The sequence below is a fragment of the Sinocyclocheilus rhinocerous genome, unplaced genomic scaffold (genome assembly GCF_001515625.1).
Source record: "Sinocyclocheilus rhinocerous isolate Xijiao unplaced genomic scaffold, SAMN03320098_v1.1 scaffold1164, whole genome shotgun sequence".
Taxonomy (NCBI): domain Eukaryota; kingdom Metazoa; phylum Chordata; class Actinopteri; order Cypriniformes; family Cyprinidae; genus Sinocyclocheilus; species Sinocyclocheilus rhinocerous.
Window position 1 is genome coordinate 864,600 of NW_015643253.1, and position 7,308 is coordinate 871,907.

The 7,308-nt window shown below is 34.6% G+C and overlaps 1 protein-coding gene across 3 annotated transcripts in view; it reads right to left on the reverse strand.

The window, feature by feature from the left end:
• arhgef39 (Rho guanine nucleotide exchange factor (GEF) 39) overlaps window positions 1–2,632 on the reverse strand; it is a 45,639-nt gene extending 43,007 nt beyond the window's left edge. For 2 of the 3 annotated variants that reach the window (XM_016574684.1, XM_016574682.1), the window contains exon 1: window positions 2,537–2,631. The gene's annotated coding sequence lies outside the window, so the exon portion shown is untranslated. Of the gene's footprint in view, window positions 1–1,749; window positions 1,753–2,536 lie in introns of all 3 variants that reach the window. The other variant, XM_016574683.1, reaches the window with a different exon arrangement.
• Window positions 2,633–7,308: the final 4,676 nt, after the last annotated feature.

Consider the following 7,308-nt stretch of genomic DNA (forward strand, 5'->3'; position numbering starts at 1 on the left):
TTTTCTTTTTTTTTTTTTTTGCAAAAGTACGTATTTAGCTAATTTCATAATTTCTATTATTAGGGTGTTGAAAATCCATATTCTGACATTTGTAAATGTCAATCAATATGGTACAATAACTAAGCAAATGCCATTGGCTCCACAGACCAAGTATGAGGGACGACCAGCAATCCAGTCCCCTATGAATTCGTAATGACAAACAAACAACATATGCAGAGGATAAGCCACCAATTAAGAGAAGCCAAACCTACACACATCCCAACAACACTGAACACCACACACTCTTGATCTATGACTTAGTACATGCTTTCTCTCTCAGCTAAGTAAAGTCTCTCCATCATGACTCCCTCCCCCAGCCGGTGGTGCTGTCCCTCGACTCTGGGATGTCCTCTCTGCACTGCCTCATTAGTGTCAGCTCTAATGGAGCATCAGGGCAAGAAAGAGGAACGAGACCAACACTTTAACAGCAATTAACCCTTGTTCCCTCCCGAGGGAGGCTGGCGTCAGCCCTTCTATAACACACTGTAAACAAGGCAGCCCGATCAACCTGAAAAGACTGAGAGGTGCGCATACGGGTATCCATGAGGAGCGAAAGCACCAAAAAAAATCCCATCCCATCTGCCTTTGTGGTGCGGCCCGTCCCCTTGTTTTTACAAAACCTCCATAAAACCAGAGCAATTGTGAAATTAATCCCCTGAAGTTGCACGTGCCCCATGCAGCCTCTGCTAAGTGCTGCGTCTGAAGCCACGGTCCATTTTTACCAGCAACTTACTGTAAATTGCATCACTCTCGACACTCAAATAAGCAGTCAATTTCAAGAAATATTTCAGCATTTTAGGCCCAGTGAAGCCAATTAAAAGCCAGCTGAGGAGGACTGGGGTCAGGAGTACCTAGTTAAAAAGACTAAATATGGAGCAACTGGCCGGGTCTGTATGCATAACTCAGCGCTTATATTAAACAAACCCACTTTCTTTTGTTCAGGATAAGGTTTTATGCATACATATAGAAAATTACACAGACAAACCCTGGTTTTCTTTACAAACACTCTTGTATCTAAATATAAAGGTGTTGGGTAACACTTGCAAATAAAGCAGTGCAACATCATCATCATCATTAGCAAATCCACAGGTCTGTTTCCCAGAAGAGCCACATGGATGAGGGGTGGAGCTGGAGCACGTCCAAATATTCCCACTCCCTTTTATTGCTCTGATGGTTTTGGTAAGATCTGCAGTGCCATTATAATTGATATAATATTATAGTTTTTGTTAATATTTTGAATTAGATTTTACTTTTTATATTTTCTGTTTAGTATTTTTTTGTATTTTTGTCACTTTTATTTATTTTTTTTTAAATACAGTCTTTTTTAAATTCATTTGTATTTATTAGCTTTAGTTTATTTAGCTTTGTTATTTTAGTTTATTCAACAACTAGCTGATTAAATATTTCAGAGCTGAGCAAAAGCATAAACATTTAAGCTAGATTCCCTATAGAAATTTCCATGACTTTCGCATGACTTCTTAAGACTTTATTAATTTCCATGATTTTTGCAGGCCCAAGAAATCACAATTTTAAAACTAGATTTCTAGGTTTTTCCATCACTGTGGGATTATACAGCATATATACAGTAGCCTAAGTAATACTAAAATTATTCATATTGGGCTCAGTTTGATCCCAGCAACAAGGCATTGTTGAATATATATATAGAAAATAAATAAAAAAACAAAAAAAAAACAAATGGGCCTAATAAACTAGCTGCATTTGTGTTGTATTTTTCTTTGTGCTTTTGCCGCAGGGGTGAACTTCTACAGTCTATTATTGTTTAATATATGGGGTCACTGAGACTACAGATACAAGTAATCTAACTTTAGTCATTGAAATATGATCTTATCGAGTAAGAAATGTTGTTTATAATCAGCTCTTACAATTCATAAAAATATCAAGTATCAATCTTTAGTATACATTTAAACATACTTCACTTTAAGGGTCTCTTAGATCCTAAACAGAACCTGAGGGTTAAATAAATAAGTAGCTTTACTTGCTTTTTAGTTGATTAACAATTAATTCCTTTTGACATTAAAAACTCTTTAAAGTCAACAGGCAGTGAGTGACAAGTGTGCTGCTTTTAAGTTTGTTCAAACAAAACTTTCAAATCACAGAAGATCAAAAACACAGAATTTTGGATCCTATTTTTGTAGAACTATTTTCAAAACAGATTTTCAAAGTTATACACAAACCTACGAGGTCACCATATTGAACGCAAAGACAGACGATTTTCATTAGCTCACGACTAAGCGCAGGGGATTGCATATTAAGTATGACATATTCGAATTACTCAAAAAAAAAAAAACTTTTTCTGATGACTGAACACAAGAACGTTGTAGAAGTAACGTTACACTTCTGTTGTCATGTGTTTTTGAGATTAAAACTAGACTGTAAAGTAGGCTATAGCCTATACAACTTCATGATACAGTTACAATTTACAAAATCGTTTAAATAGCGATATAGAACAAGGTATAAATATAAAAACATTCCATACCTGATGTTGTTCGTTCTTTTCAAATTGAATGCAGGCGCTCTTTCTTACACTCTCAGAAGTTCCGGGTTTTTCTGCGCTCTGATTGGTGCTCACAAACATCGAACCTGAGCCGTCCCCCGTGACGTCATCTCGAAATTTAGTAGATTCAGCGCTAGGGGTCATTTCACCAAAAGGTACCAATGTGTCAGAAGCATATAAGTGTAAACAATTCAATTTATTTAAACGTGGAAAGGCTGACATCAACAATTAAATAAATAATGATATAAATAATTCATCCTATTTCTCAAAAAATACACATCTATAATATTTTATACATATAATATTTTATATAGTACTCATAGTGCATATAATGAAATTTACTTAGCCTACTTTAAATCACCCTTTCAAAATGAAAAAAAAAGATATAGATAGAATGACCCTGAGAGATATATAGGCTAGTATTATTGTCTGACCACACGCATGTTTTATACTCAAGATTAAAACTCTTGTGAGTGGATAGATTATTTATGACTCAAGTTATTGTTTATGATCATTAAGAACAAGATGGAGCACACATGAGAAAAATGCTTTAATTGTAATGCAACACATTTTCTGTCAAACCTAAAACTTATGGTATGCGCCTTCAGAAGAGTCTAAGGCATGTTAGGTGAATCCAACAGCGCAAACAGAAAACAAAAATACTAAATATATCTTCTAAATAAGATAAACCATTAATTTTACATTTAACTTTTGCATCCTAGGAGTTAAGAAAGGGAGTTTAGTCTATACTCCTGATGATTCATCTTAGGAAATGAAGGAAGGAGAAAACACACCTCAGCAAATTTCTGCTAATTATACAAGTGTTGGCAAGATGAAAGTGATGCCCCGTGATCAGGCTTGGCACAGTAATAGCCCCTAACTCCTCATAGACAGTCCCTCTAATAGAAGGAAATCCATTAGGACCCCCAAGTTCTAAAGTGCAAGAATCAACTTCTCAAACTATATGCTTTTCCTTCCCCTTCCCACAAACAAAAAGCTTGCAGCCCGACATCAGCGAGAACACTGACATCTAGTGTTGCCTGTGTGGCTATCTGAACGTATCCAGCCTCTGACCAACATGACAGATCCAGCATCCGCATGTAAAACATGACCAACAGGCATGATTTTATAGTCCTCTTGCATTAGGAACTTTTTAATACTTAAGGTATTAAAATGAGACATGTTTAGAGTGCATAATCTTCTCCTAAAGGGATAGTTCACCCAAAAATCATTTACTTAACCTCAAGTTGTTCCAAAACTCTATGACTGACTTTCTTCTGTGTTTTTGTGTAATGAACGTCAATGATATGGAAGCTTTTTGCTGCCATGAGATAAAAAAAATTATAATTATAATAGTAACAATAAAAAGGTAATTGCGACTTTTTATCTCACAATTCAGACTTTTCTTCCTCACAATTCTGAGCTTTTATTTACATTTATATTTACATTTAGTCATTTAGCAGATGCTTTTATCCAAAGCGACTTACAAATGAGGACAATAGAAGCAATCAAACCAACAAAAGAGCAACAATATGTGAGTGCGGTGGCAAGTCCCGGTAAGTTTCACAGTTCTGACTTTTTTTTAAACCTCACAATTCTGACCTTTTTTCTCTCAATTCCGAAAAAAAAAAAGTCAGAATTGGAAAATATGAACTCTGAGAAGTCTGAGAAGTTTAAATTGTGAGATAAAAATTCAAAATTACAATTTTAATTCTATATTCCATAACAGAAACAAAAACACAGAATAGCAAGATGTAAACTCAGAATTCAGTGAAAATGATGGATAGTCAATCAGAATTCTGTTTAAATCTCGCAATTCTGACTTTTTTTTTCAGAATTGCAAGATATCAACTCTGAATTCTGTGAAAACAGCCAGAATTCCGATATATAAATTAAGAATGACAAGATATTGTGATTCAGAATTTAGAGTTTATATCTAAAGTCTGACTGTTTTTTTTTTTTTGGAGAGATTTAAACTTTGCAGTTGCAGTTACCTCTTTTGAATTATTATTATTATTATTTTTAATTCCATGCTGGAAACGGGCTTTCATACAAGGAGGTCCAAAACAACAATGGATTATTTTCACATAGTTTTGGAAAACGGATCACCTATAAACCATGTATACAAACTATTAAATACACTTTAATGGGATAGTTCAGCCAAAATTGTAAATTCTGTCACCCTCATGTCATTCCAAACCCGTAGGACTTACTTTCTTCTGTGTTTTTGCCAATACAGTGAAAGTCAATGGGGTCCAAAACGACATGCAGCCTGGAACTATGGAAATATCTTCTTTTGTATTCCACAGAATTCCAAAGTCATACGAATTTGGAACAACATGAGGCTGACAGAATTTTCATTTTTGGGTGAACTATCCTATTAAAGCCATGCACCGTGTACATACGATACATTGTATAACTCAACATATGTTCATTAATACGACAACACTTACAGTGTGCAATGTTCCTGTTAACATAAGGACTTTTTCTCGAGTGCCAGATGAGACCTTGCCCTTGAGGTATGTTTTCTCGGTGAGCTGAAAGCTCTTTGTGAACATACCCGAGACATCAATGTCAGGAGCAATAACATCTTCAGTTATAACTAGAATCTATAGATAAACTAAAACATTAATTCTGCCGTACTTTCAGATAGTTTTGGAAAAACAGTACCATGTATATTATACATATAAAGCTATTAAATCTTACAATAACACTCAAAAAGATGAAAAAGTGGAGCACTACAAATCGCCAAACTGATAAAATACACCGTTAATGAGAGATTCATTAAAATGTAAAATGTATGACAATATTGGCGGCTCTGCTCTTTATTGTTTTCAATTTTATTGTGTTTCCAGAACATTTGGTATTATAACAATTGGCCCCAAAACAGACCTGTGCAAATTAGGACCATTTTGCCTCCAGGCTATTGAGGCATGAACAGTCAGAGACACCGCAGACAAAGGGTCCTTTTTCACCTGAGGAGAGAGGAGGAGGGGGGGGGGAAAGCGGGAGGGGCGTCAATAATCTACACAAGTAAAGCAAGTCTCCCAAGATTTTTCAGCCCTGTGGTGCATTATTCATACTCACCGTAGCCAGAGGACTCTTAATTGACCCTTGCTCCTCACAAAACTTCATGAGATGAAAGAATGCAATGTTTTGTAATTCAACTTTTTTTTTTTCGAGTCCCCCTCACTCCAACTCAATAGTATTGGATTTCTGTTCATGAATTATTCAGAAGCAAAAAAGAGAGGTAACCCTAAGCTTAGAGATGTCATAAGAAACTAGGCTGCAACTGCAGAACATATCGAATCACTTAGATAAAAACAAACAAGGGGCCCCATCACAACAAATAGTGTTCGGGGCCTCGTGACGCCAAAGCCTTTTGAGGAATTTACAGGTCAATATCCTTATTTAACAGCCGTGATAAGAGCAAGGAAATGGACTTTTCATTTTTAACAAATGACGCCTGCTGTGCGACCGGACGTTAAGTGGCTTCATGAACAGACTGTTTGCTGCTGAAGTACAAGATTGTTCTCGTTAGTCTTAATTACAGGGATTTGTAATACACTGAGGGCATTAGATGCTAGAAATTGTTTCAAACGTCTTCCAGGCAGTTTCTCTTGTGATATTACAGACCCCATGAAATCGGTTTTAGGGCTTTTGAACCAAATCTGTTAAAGGGGTCATATGATGCGATTTCAATTTTTCCTTTCTCTTTGGAGTGTTACAAGCTCTTGGTGCATAAAGAAGATCTGTAAAGTTGCAAAGACTAAAGTCTCAAATCCAAAGAGATATTCTTTATAAAAGTTAAGTTATATAAGAGTCATCACTATAATCCATAATTATGTCCCCACTGGATGCAACGAATGCCACGTTTATAAAGGTTTTTCATGTTTTTGTCTCGTCGTTCCGGCCTGACAGGGCATCACAGTATGGTATGGGCGTAACATTTCCGTCACACGCTTGAGGTATTCGGCCAATCATAACGCACTGGATAGCTGGCCAATCACAGCACACCTCGCTTTTCAGACCGATGAGCTTTGTAAAAATCGACGCGTTTCAGAAAGGCGGGGCATAGAGGAGAAACAATAATGTACAGTATGTGGAAAATAATGTGTTTTTTTTTACCTTAAACCACATAAACACATTTCATTACACCAAATACACAAAATAATGTTCTTTTTAGCAACATCATATGACTCCTTTAACTTGGAGGTCAGCTATATGCAATTCTAGTTTTTGTTTTTGTCTTTTGATTAAAATTTCCTTTAAATTTAGTCAATATTCCATCATGATTAATAAAATACAAGAATAAACAGAAAAATCTAAACAAATATCCAAAGAAGTTAAACATTAATTTAACGTAAATCAAACATTTTATAAAAACAATACTTTTCCAGTGTTTCAATTCAACTAAAACTATTAAAATAGTTTTAATTGAAATAAAGCTGAAATAAAATAAAATATTACATAAAAAATTACTTAAACTTAAAAAATTAAATGTTATTACAAATTACAATACAAATTAGAATTTGTTCATACAAATTACAAATGTTACCTTTGCAATGAAAACTACAATAAACATAAAAGACTAGAAATATAAAAACTATTTTAAAAAGTAATAAATTACAATTGCACATAACATTTCTCAAATTTAAACAAAAAATATGAAAACTGAAAATATAAAATAAAAACTCTTTCAAAATATTAATAAATATCGTAATAGTATATAAATAATTTAAAAAACAATATTT